Here is a 12,005-nt window from a genome sequence, read left to right on the forward strand (position 1 = left end):
TAAATGTTATAAAACATCATTCAACATGAGGCAGACAGATCTTACATTTCTCCAGTGTGTCAGCAAGCTCCTTCTGGTTCATTTTCCTCAGGATGTGCAGTGTGATCTTCAGAGCCCCCTCTCTGGCACTGCTCTCCTGCTTCTCATCTTCAGCATCCACCACTTCCTCATCCTGCTTCTGACTCTCAAAGCCTTCTGGGAGTTCTGGACTAAGAATCCTCTTGAACATCTTCAGCTCGTTCTTCACAAATGTCATCATTTTCTCTTCAAGCATCTGAAATAAATAAAGTAAATAAGTTAAGCAAGAGAAGAAATGCTTTCTCATTAACACATTCATGAATAATTGACAGATAAACTTTACTTGAGGTAAACAAAAACAAATGTACATAACAGGACCACATACACTGAATATAGAGTCCAGGTCTGTTTGATGACTCTGGGAAGACTGACCACTGAGAATCTCTGACTCTGATCTCTCCTGTTGGTTTCTGTGGACAAAACATGAGATTACATCTCCTCAACCAGGGAGTACACACACACACACACACACACACACACACACACACACACACACACACACACACACACACACACACACACACACACACACACACACACACACACGCAGGGAGGGAACGTTGTGTTTGTTTAATATTGTTTTAGGACTATGAAAATGGACTAAAGGATTAGCCTATGGATTATGAAAACAACAAAAAGAATTGTGAAAATGGGAGAGGAGAAATGACTAGAGACAGTGTTGTTTAACTCACTGACCATGACCCATGAGTTCTTCTTACCTTTGTTCAGTAGAAACGTCTCCCTCTCTAAAGAATATAGGAGGCTCCATAGACTTGTCACTCTTCATGGACACACAGCTGGGTACAGGGGAGGCTGGTCTCTCCTGCTTGATTGGTCTTCAACACAACAGAGACAAACATTACATCTCTCATCTACTCTGATCTCAGATGGGGAAACATAAGAAGAGTTCCAAAACGCTACATATCTCTTTACAGAAATGAGCTTTTATTGTTTAAAGAAATTATGTATTAATTATTACATCTCTCACAGACAAGGATTTGTTTAAAATCTATCACTTGATGGTTTCATTGCAGAGAGACAAAAATCATGTTTTTTTATGCAAAATGCTATATATCTCCCTCACTCTCAAATGTGACCGACCGGCTCAATTTGGTAATTAACTGAATAACTACATATATAGTGTTTTTGGTTTATGTAAGTTTAATTGTTTGTTATGCTATAAATTGTTTTTTTATGGTTGTAAGTGATAAAATTAACAAGAACATGGTATATTTTTCAATTCTCAGTAATTACTACTTTAGTAAGGAATAACACATTTTTTCAGTACTACTGCAGTTGCTAAATAATTCCAATAGATGGGAACATAAGACCACAATGACATTTCAGAATATTAGTTTAGTTTTCTCCCTGGATACACCACCACTCCCGACGCTTCCTGCAGAACCCCTGCAGTACCTCCGCAGACCCCGGATTGAGAACCCCTGATTTAGCAGATGCTCTTATCCAGAGAGATTTACAGTAAGTGCATTCACCTTATTAAGATAGATATTTATTTAGGAAATAAACTTAATGAATTATTCATAAAATTGTTATCTCACCTCTTAGCTTTGGTGTTATGTCCCCCAGAGAGATGCATTTTGGAGGCAGGGCCCCTCTCCTCTCTCTCCACAGAGAGATGCATTTTAGAGGCAGGGCCCCCCTCCTCTCTGTCCCCAGAGAGACTCATTTTAGAGGCAGGGCCCCCCTCCTTCCTCTCCCCAGAGAGACTCATTTTAGAGGCAGGGCCCCCCTCCTCTCTCTCCCCAGAGAGACTCATTTTAGAGCACTGACCCCTGTAAACAGAGATCCAGCATGTTGGTTGTGGTTAACACAGTGACAACTAAACAGAGATCCAGCATGTTGGTTGTGGTTAACACAGTGACAACTAGTTCTTGACTGTCAATTGTTCTCATGTATTCATTATTTCTTAGAGAAATAAAACATTTACTAACAGACACATAGAAACAGTCAGGTGATTTAATGCATCACATGAACATGTAGTTGTGACATTTCATCTTCATGGTAACTGTCAATAATAATAATAAGTCACTGTTTGTTAAGGTAGTTATAGACAGTACAGCAACAATAATAATAATAATAATAACAATAACAATAATAATAATAAGTCACTGTTTGTTAAGGTAGTTATAGACAGTACAGCAACAATAATAATAATAATAATAACAATAACAATAATAATAATAAGTCACTGTTTGTTAAGGTAGTTATAGACAGTACAGCAACAATAATAATAATAATAATAACAATAACAATAATAATAATAAGTCACTGTTTGTTAGTTATAGACAGTACAGCAACAATAACAATAATAATAATAATAATAATAAGTCACTGTTTGTTAAGGTAGTTATAGACAGAACAGCAACAATAATAATAATAATAATAACAATAATAATAATAATAATAAGTCACTGTTTGTTAAGGTAGTTATAGACAGTACAGCAACAATAATAATAATAATAATAACAATAACAATAATAATAATAAGTCACTGTTTGTTAAGGTAGTTATAGACAGTACAGCAACAATAATAATAATAATAATAACAATAACAATAATAATAATAAGTCACTGTTTGTTAAGGTAGTTATAGACAGTACAGCAACAACAATAATAATAATAATAATAAGTCACTGTTTGTTAAGGTAGTTATAGACAGTACAGCAACACAGGGCCATGTCTCACACGTATTTGTATTCACTAACAGTAGGCTATTTATTGTCTTTCAATCTGTTCTTTTCTAAACGTATCTGAGAATGTAGACAGAAGGGCTAAAACGGACATGATTGATCCGAGGAGGAAATTGTTGATCCATTCAGAAAGGTTTTTTGCATCAAGTGAGAGAGGTTATATTATGTAAAGTAGACTAGGTTATAATGTATAATAGCAGTTTGTTTGTGATATGCAGATCAAGGTCTATACCTCGGCTATAGCCTACATATCATAGATGACCAGCCTAAACCTGTTCAGATCAACATAATGTTATAGTCCTACCAGTAGCAGGACAGAGAATGTACTGTATATAACCTACATATCATAGATGACCAGTCTAAACTTGTTCAGATCAACATAATGTTATAGTCCTACCAGTAGCAGGACAGAGAATGTACTGTATATAACCTACATATCATAGATGACCAGCCTAAACCTGTTCAGATCAGTTCACAGAGAACATCAGGTTTGTCTGCATGATAAGTGATCATAGCCTTATAATAGTTTGTAGGTAGTCTAGACCAACAGTACGAGAGTCTGCCCGTCTTTCCTACATACCAACACATTTATTCAATGTTACCGAGAAATATGTGCCACAGTTTCAACAGCCATTTTTGTAACTGCGTAGACAACACACTTACTTTCACGTTCATATGAGGAAATCACAAAACTTCTGACAGTCACTGGTGCAGCCGCCTGTTTTCTTGCAGATGAAGTAGCTTTCACAGGCAGCTCATTCAACCAGCCTAAACAACAGTAAATACAAGATGTCAAATGGTCAAAAGTGAATCTCAATAGAGCCATATTCATTAGAGAGGTATATTGCTGCAGATGTTGGATCTTAATTTGAGCCAGTTTGCTACACCAGGAAAATAATCCTGCAGAAACAGGACATTTGAATTATTGTGTGGATTATAATTAATGAACAGTTTTAAAATGGAAAAGTGGAATTTATCATCTTCAGAAACCTTTTCTAAAGTTTAATTACACTCAAATATACTACAAGTTTAGTTTTTCTGCAACAGGGTGATCAAATTAAGATCCTACATCTGTACAGATTTTATGTCTTTATCTGAAAAGGGCAGTTTGAGTTATTAGGAATAACATTGCAACTGTCAGCTGATGTAAACCTCTGTGATTGGATGTTATAGACCCCCATACATATCCCCATGTACAATTATGTGTACAGATGTAGGATCTTAATTTGATCACCCCCCACTGCAGAAGAACTTTCCAGCAATGCAGGAAATGTAAAACTTGTAGTGTATTTGAGGTTTAAAAAGGCTTCTGAAGTCTGTAATTTCCACTTAGAAATTTCAGACTTGAGTTTTCTGTCTCAGTAGTAGTAGACTGTTAGGAGTGTTTTACTGTCATTCACTATACTAACATTACACCAACCTGTCTCAGTAGTAGTAGACTCTTAGGAGTGTTTTACTGTCATTCACTATACTAACATTACACCAACCTGTCTCAGTAGTAGTAGACTGTTAGGAGAGTTTTACTTTCATTCACTATACTAACATTACATTTCAAGACTGGGCATTCAACTGAGACTGCTCTTCTCTGTGTCACGGAGGCTCTCCGCACTGCTAAAGCTAACTCTCTCTCCTCTGCTCTCATCCTTCTAGACCTATCTGCTGCCTTTGATACTGTGTACCATCAGATCCTCCTCTCCACCCTCTCCGAGCTGGGCATCTCCGGCGCGGCCCACGCCTGGATTGCGTCCTACCTGACAGGTCGCTCCTACCAGGTGGTGTGGCGAGAATCTGTCTCCGCACCACGTGCTCTCACCACTGGTGTCCCCCAGGGCTCTGTTCTAGGCCCTCTCCTATTCTCGCTATACACCAAGTCACTTGGCTCTGTCATATCCTCACATGGTCTCTCCTATCATTGCTATGCAGATGACACACAATTAATCTTCTCCTTTCCCGCTTCTGACAACCAGGTGGCGAATCGCATCTCTGCATGTCTGGCAGACATATCAGTGTGGATGACGGATCACCACCTCAAGCTGAACCTCGGCAAGACGGAGCTGCTCTTCCTCCCGGGGAAGGACTGCCCGTTCCATGATCTCGCCATCACGGTTGACAACTCCCTTGTGTCCTCCTCCCAGAGTGCTAAGAGCCTCGGCGTGACCCTGGACAACACCCTGTCGTTCTCCACTAACATCATGGCGGTGACCCGATCCTGTAGGTTCATGCTCTACAACATTCGCAGAGTACGACCCTGCCTCACACAGGAAGCGGCGCAGGTCCTAATCCAGGCACTTGTCATCTCCCGTCTGGATTACTGCAAATCGTTGTTGGCTGGGCTCCCTGCCTGTGCCATTAAACCCCTACAACTCATCCAGAACGCCGCAGCCCGTCTGGTGTTCAACCTTCCCAAGTTCTCTCACGTCACCCCGCTCCTCCGCTCTCTCCACTGGCTTCCAGTCGAAGCTCGCATCCGCTACAAGACCATGGTGCTTGCCTACGGAGCTGTGAGGGGAACGGCACCTCCGTACCTTCAGGCTCTGATCAGGCCCTACACCCAAACAAGGGCACTGCGTTCATCCACCTCTGGCCTGCTGGCCCCCCTACCTCTGAGGAAGCACAGTTCCCGCTCAGCCCAGTCAAAACTGTTCGCTGCTCTGGCACCCCAATGGTGGAACAAGCTCCCTCACGACACCAGGACAGCGGAGTCAATCACCACCTTCCGGAGACACCTGAAACCCCACCTCTTTAAGGAATACCTAGGATAGGATAAAGTAATCCTTCTAACCCCCCTTAAAAGATTTAGATGCACTATTGTAAGTGGTTGTTCCACTGGATATTATAAGGTGAATGCACCAATTTGTAAGTCGCTCTGGATAAGAGCGTCTGCTAAATGACTTAAATGTAAATGTAAATTTATTTATCTACACACTTTACAATAATCCCAGGCAGGATTCTCACCTTGAAACTTCATTGAGATTTTTTTCTGTTCTGTTGTGTATATTCTGATGGATGAGGCCTGAGCTGGAATGTGAAGCTAACTGAAGCTGGCTAGCTTTAGAAAACCAGTATATCAAGCCTGTATCATAGTATACCCTTCAGGCTACGTTCAGGTTTCAGCAAGAGGCAGGTATCAACATGCCGAGTCGTAGGCTACAACCTGGGTTGTATTCATTAGTTTACTCCACAGCCAACAGTTTTAAGATGTTAAATAAAACATAAACCGTTTACTCTAAACGCTGTACAATGTGACCTAAACGGTTTCTGTTGCCAAACGTTTTGCTACGGTGGGCACTAATGAATACACTCAGCCTGTTTTGAGGAAGTGTAAGTTGTTGTTAGTCTCTCAAACAATATTTATTAGTCTCTCTTTCACACAACATACCTTCCTGAGTGAAAAGAGTTAACTGTAGATTATAAAGAGAACATGTTTGTTTGTTGCTTGTTGTGTTTTAAGCCTGTTTTGAGAAGACAAGTCTATAGACCTATGATACAGTACACTCTTAGAATAAAGGGTTCCAAACGGGTCCTCCGGCCGTCCCCATAGGAGAACGCTTTTGGGTTCCAGGTAGAACCCTTCTGGCTTCCATGTAGAACCCTCTGTGGAAAGGGTTCTCCACGGAACCCAAAAGTGTTCTACCTAGTACCAAAGAAAGGGTTCTACAAAGGGTTCTCCTATGGGGACAGCCAAAGAACCCTTTTAGATTGTAGATAGTGTAGGAGCGATCACCCTGGGGCACACAGATGGGCACAGAACGAATTCACCCCACGCATCTAATTTATATCAAAACATTTTAAGGAGAGAAGGACTATTATAACACTGTCCACCAAAAATATAATTAACTATATGAATACACACAACAATATCATCAACTATATGAATACACATAACAATATCATCAACTATATTAATACACACAACAATATCATCAACTATATGAATACACATAACAATATCATCAACTATATGAATACACATAACAATATCATCAACTATATTAATACACATAACAATATCATCAACTATATTAATACACACAACAATATCACCAACTATATTAATACACATAACAATACCATCAACTATATGAATACACACAACAATATCACCAACTATATGAATACACATAATAATACCATCAACTATATGAATACACACAACAATATCATCAACTATATGAATACACATAACAATATCATAAACAATATTAATACACACAACAATATCATCAACTATATTAATACACACAACAATATCATCAACTATATTAATACACATAACAATCGTCGTCTTACCTTTTGTCTCTCAATAGAAACAGAGTCTGAATGATCAGTCGGTCGTCGAAAGTTACTTTCGTTTGCTCTGCTCATTTACATATCAGGTTCTACCTGTTCTCTCTCCGAGTCCCTCTCTCTTTACAGCTCTTACAATGTGCCTTGGCAAACATTCTACAACTGTCTGGAAGTCTATTGGAGGGATGGTTGTGTTCAGTTGTGTTGAGACCTGGTGACTGAGACGGCCGTGGCATATTGTGAAACATCAGCAAGTGCAGCAGTCTTCATTACTGAAGCTCCTGCCAATCATGCCCCAACAATCACCAATCACTAAGCTCTTCCCGAGCATGGTCGCAGTCTCTGCTGGTTGCAGCTCTTCTCACCCCAGGGGTAGCAGCTCCTCTCTCTCCCCAGGGGTAGCAGCTCCACTCTCCCCAGGGGTTGCAGCTCCTCTCTCCCCAGGGGTAGCAGCTCCTATCTCCCCATGGGTAGCAGCTCCTCTCTCCCCAGGGGAGGCAGCTCCTCTCTCCCCAGGGGTAGCAGCTCCTCTCTCTCCCCAGGGGTAGCAGCTCCACTCTCCCCAGGGGTTGCAGCTCCTCTCTCCCCAGGGGTAGCAGCTCCTATCTCCCCATGGGTAGCAGCTCCTCTCTCCCCAGGGGAGGCAGCTCCTCTCTCCCCAGGGGTAGCAGCTCCTCTCTCCCCTAGGATGTGAAGACATTGGTGGCTTAGCTCATAGCCAGTAGGTGGGTCCGGGACGGAATTTCAACAGCTAAAACCATGAATACAACACCAGTGTATTGCCAAAAATGACTCAACAACTTCAAACATAGACTCTGACCTGTCCAATGAGTCAAACTGATTAAAGTCTCTCTCTCTCTCTCTCTCTCTCTCTCTCTCTCTCTCTCTCTCTCACACACACACATATCCTATTCTTCTGTTTATGTCTCTGTGTCTTGTCTGGTGTCTCTCTCCATCACCAGAATAATTGGTGAGGGTTAGGCCTACTGCAATACAACATTCAAAACATGAAAACACAACTACATAACTAGCCTGTTCAACCTCTCTTTCGTATCGTCTGAGATCGCTAAAGACTGGAAAGCTGCCGCGGTCATCCCCCTCTTCAAAGTGGGTGACACTAGACCCAAACTATTAAAGACCTATATCTATCCTACCCTGCCTTTCTAAAGTCTTCGAAAGCCAAGTTAATAAACAGATCACCGACCATCACGAATCCCACTGTACCTTCTCCGCTATGCAATCTGGTTTCAGAGCTGATCATGGGTGCACCTCAGCCACGCTCAAGGTCCTTAACGATATCATAACCGCCATTGATAAAAGAAAATACTGTGCAGCCGTCTTCATCGAACTGGCCAAGGCTTTCGACTCTGTCAATCACCGTATTCTTATCAGCAGACTCAACAGCCTTGGTTTCTCAAATGATTGCCTTGCCTGGTTCACCAACTACTTTTCAGATAGAGTTCAGTGTGTCAAATCGGAGGGCCTGTTGTCCGGACCTCTGGCAGTCTCTATGGGGGTGCCACAGGGTTCAATTCTCGGGCCAACTCTTTTCTCTATATACATCAATGATGTCGCTCTTGCTGCTGGTGAGTCTCTGATCCACCTCTACGCAGACGACACCATTCTGTATACATCTGGCCCTTCTTTGGACACTGTGTTAACAACCCTCTAGACGAGCTTCAATGCCATACAACTCTGCAACAAAGCATCCTTCACTCATGCTGCCAAACATACCCTTGTAAAACTGACTATCCTACCGATCCTTGACTTCGGTGATGTCATTTACAAAATATCCTCCAACACTCTACTCAGAAAATTGGATGTAGTCTATCACAGTGCCATCCGTTTTGTCACCAAAGCCCGATATACTACCCATCACTGCGACCTGTATGCTCTCGTTGGCTGGCCCTCGCTTCATATTCGTCGCCAAACCCACTGGCTCCAGGTCATCTATAAGCCTTTGCTAGGTAAAGCCACGCCTTATCTCAGCTCACTGGTCACAATAGCAGCACCCACCCGTAGCATGCGCTCCAGCAGGTATATTTCACTGGTCACCTCCAAAGCCAATTCCTCCTTTGGCCGCCTTTCCTTCCAGTTCCCTGCTGCCAATGACTGGAACGAACTGCAAAAATCACTGAAGCTGGAGACTCACATCTCCCTCACTAACTTTAAGCATCAGCTGTCAGAGCAGCTTACCGATCATTGCACCTGTACATAGCCCATCTGTAAATTGCCCAACCAACTGCCTCATCCCCATTTTGTTTTTTTGTTATCCTTTGCACCCCAGTATCTCTACTTGCACATTCATCTTCTGCACATCTATCACTCCAGTGTTTAATTGCTAAATTGTAATTATTTCTCCACTCTGGCCTATTTATTGCCTTACCTCCCTAATCTTACTACATTTGCACACACTGTATATAGACTTTTCTATTGTGTTATTGACTGTACGTTTGTTAATTGTCATAAACTTCATCGTCTGAAGAGGAAAAATCATCGGACCAATATGCAGCGGGTATATTGCTCATCTTCGTATTTATTGAAGGTAAACACACTCAAACAAAATAAAGACGATAACAGTCCAGTAAGGTGCACAGACTAAACCGGAAACAACCACCCACAAACACAAGTGAAAACAAAAACACACTAAATATGGCCTCCAATTAGAGACAACAACCACCAGCTGCCTCTAATTGGAGGTCATTGAAAAAATACAACATAGAAAGAGAAACCTAGAATAAACATAGAAATAGAAAATATAGAACATACATCAAAACCCCGAAACACACAAAACAAACACCCCCCCTGCCACGCCCTGACCAAACTACAATAACAAATAACCCCTTTTACTGGTCAGGACATGACATTTATCCCATGTGTAACTCTGTGTTGTTTGTGTCACACTGCTTTGCTTTATCTTGGCCAGGTCGCAGTTATAAATGAGAACTTGTTCTCAACTGGCCTACCTGGTTAAATAAAGGTACATAAAATAAGAAATAACACAGAACTCTCAACTAGTTCCATCAAACAGAAAAACAACAAGAAAGCTGGATAAACACATTCAGATTTCTAGATATTGCACTTTTCTTTTGCGTTTTAGGGGTCATAGTGTCACATCCTGACCAGTAAAAGGGGTTATTTGTTATTGTAGTTTGGTCAGGACGTGGCAGGGGGTATTTGTTTTATGTGGTTCGGGTTGGTTGTGTTAGTTGTAGGGTGTTTGATTTAGTATTCTGGGTTTTGGGCACTGTTCTATGTTTATGTATTTCTATGTTCAGTCTAGTTATTTGTATTTCTATGTTTAGTTAATTGGGGGTTGAACCCTCAATTGGAGGCAGGTGTTTTCTCGTTGCCTTTGATTGAGGGTTCTATAAATTAGGTATGTGTTTGTTTTAGTGTTTTGTGGGAGATTGTGCTGGGTATAGCTTTGTCGCCTTACCGGCCTGTTATTAGTCGTTGTGTTGTGTTTTGGTTCACCTTCTTTGTCCGTTTAAATAAAAGAAGATGAGTGCACATTTCCCCGCTGCGTCTTGGTCCGCTTCAACCTACGACAACCGTGACACATAGGGGGTCATAGGTCAGATCAGTGGTCATGGTTGATATGCATGGACTAAAAAACAAACTTGAAACCATTTTTCTCAGATTCACTGTTTGTGTAGACTGCTCCTTGTCTTTTCTAGGGCAGTAGTTCAGGTGGCTGTGTGTGTAGACTGCTCCTTGTCTTTTCTAGGGCAGTAGTTCAGGTGGCTGTTTGTGTAGACTGCTCCTTGTCTTTTCTAGGGCAGTAGTTCAGGTGGCTGTTTGTGTAGACTGCCCCTTGTCTTTTCTAGGGCAGTAGTTCAGGTGGCTGTGTGTGTAGACTGCTCCTTGTCTTTTCTAGGGCAGTAGTTCAGGTGGCTGTCCTTGCTCTTAGTCTGCCTCCTTTCTCTCCTATCATCATAGACAGTTGTGTAAAAAGTACCCAATTGTTATACCTGAGTAAAAGTCTAAAAATATTTGGTTCTATATATAGTTAAGTATGAAAAGTGAAATTAAAAGTATAAATCGTTTCAAATTCCTTCTATTAAGCAAAGCAGGCATCACCATTATCTTGTTTTTTAAAATGTATGGATAGGGGTCACATACCAAAACGAAGACGTAATTTACAAAAGATGCATTTGTGTTTCCTGACTCCGCCAGATCAGAGGCAGTAGAGATGACCATGTGTTGTCTTGATAATTGAATTAGACCATTTTCCTTTCCTGCTAAGCTTTCAAAATGTAACGAGTACTTTTGGGTGTCAGGTAAAATGTATAGATTAAAAAGTACATTATTTTCTTTGGGAATGTAGTGATGTAAAGTTATCAAAAATATAAATTCAAAAGTAAAGTACAGATACCCCCCAAAAAACGACTTATGTAGTACTTTATAGTACTTTTACTGAAGTACTTTACACCACTGGCCATGGGTACACCTTCCTGAAAACAATGACTCCATACTTTGCTGAAACCTGTTCTGCCAGTTCATGTCCTTAAAGACTAGAATGTTCCAATGTGGTTAGCCAAAAAGATGACAAGATAGTTCTAACATGCATCATCCAGGGTTACTATCAAACATATATGTTACATTTCTGGTTCGTCCATAACTTGTTTCCTGCTTGTAGCAGGCCGTGTTTACAGGAATCCTTTTCTCTAACTAGAAGTCATGTGATTTCATGAGAATATTTTTTTCTGCAGTGAGAGTGTAATGCAAGTCAAGCTGTCCTTGGATGAATGTCAACAAGATTTATAACCAGCATTGTTAAATTAACTGTTGTTATATTTAAAAAAAAATCAGTGCTGTCATTTTCTATGTTAGCTAGCTTTTAAAATGTTTTATTGTCACAGACAGCGGATTGGTGCAGTGAAATGTGTTGTTATACAGGGTCAGACAGTAGTATGATAGGTGCAG

The 12,005-nt window shown here is 41.0% G+C and overlaps 1 long non-coding RNA gene across 1 annotated transcript; it reads right to left on the reverse strand.

Annotated features, from left to right (window-relative positions):
* Window positions 1–424: 424 nt before the first annotated feature.
* LOC123734130 (uncharacterized) lies at window positions 425–3,580 on the reverse strand. Its single transcript, XR_014391411.1, has 4 exons — window positions 3,453–3,580; window positions 1,638–1,871; window positions 798–914; window positions 425–488 (listed from the first exon to the last, which is right to left on the reverse strand). It is a non-coding gene; the product is annotated as an uncharacterized LOC123734130 (long non-coding RNA).
* Window positions 3,581–12,005: the final 8,425 nt, after the last annotated feature.

The sequence above is a fragment of the Salmo salar genome, unplaced genomic scaffold (genome assembly GCF_965601325.2).
Source record: "Salmo salar unplaced genomic scaffold, fSalSal1 ptg000432l, whole genome shotgun sequence".
Lineage (NCBI taxonomy): Eukaryota > Metazoa > Chordata > Actinopteri > Salmoniformes > Salmonidae > Salmo > Salmo salar.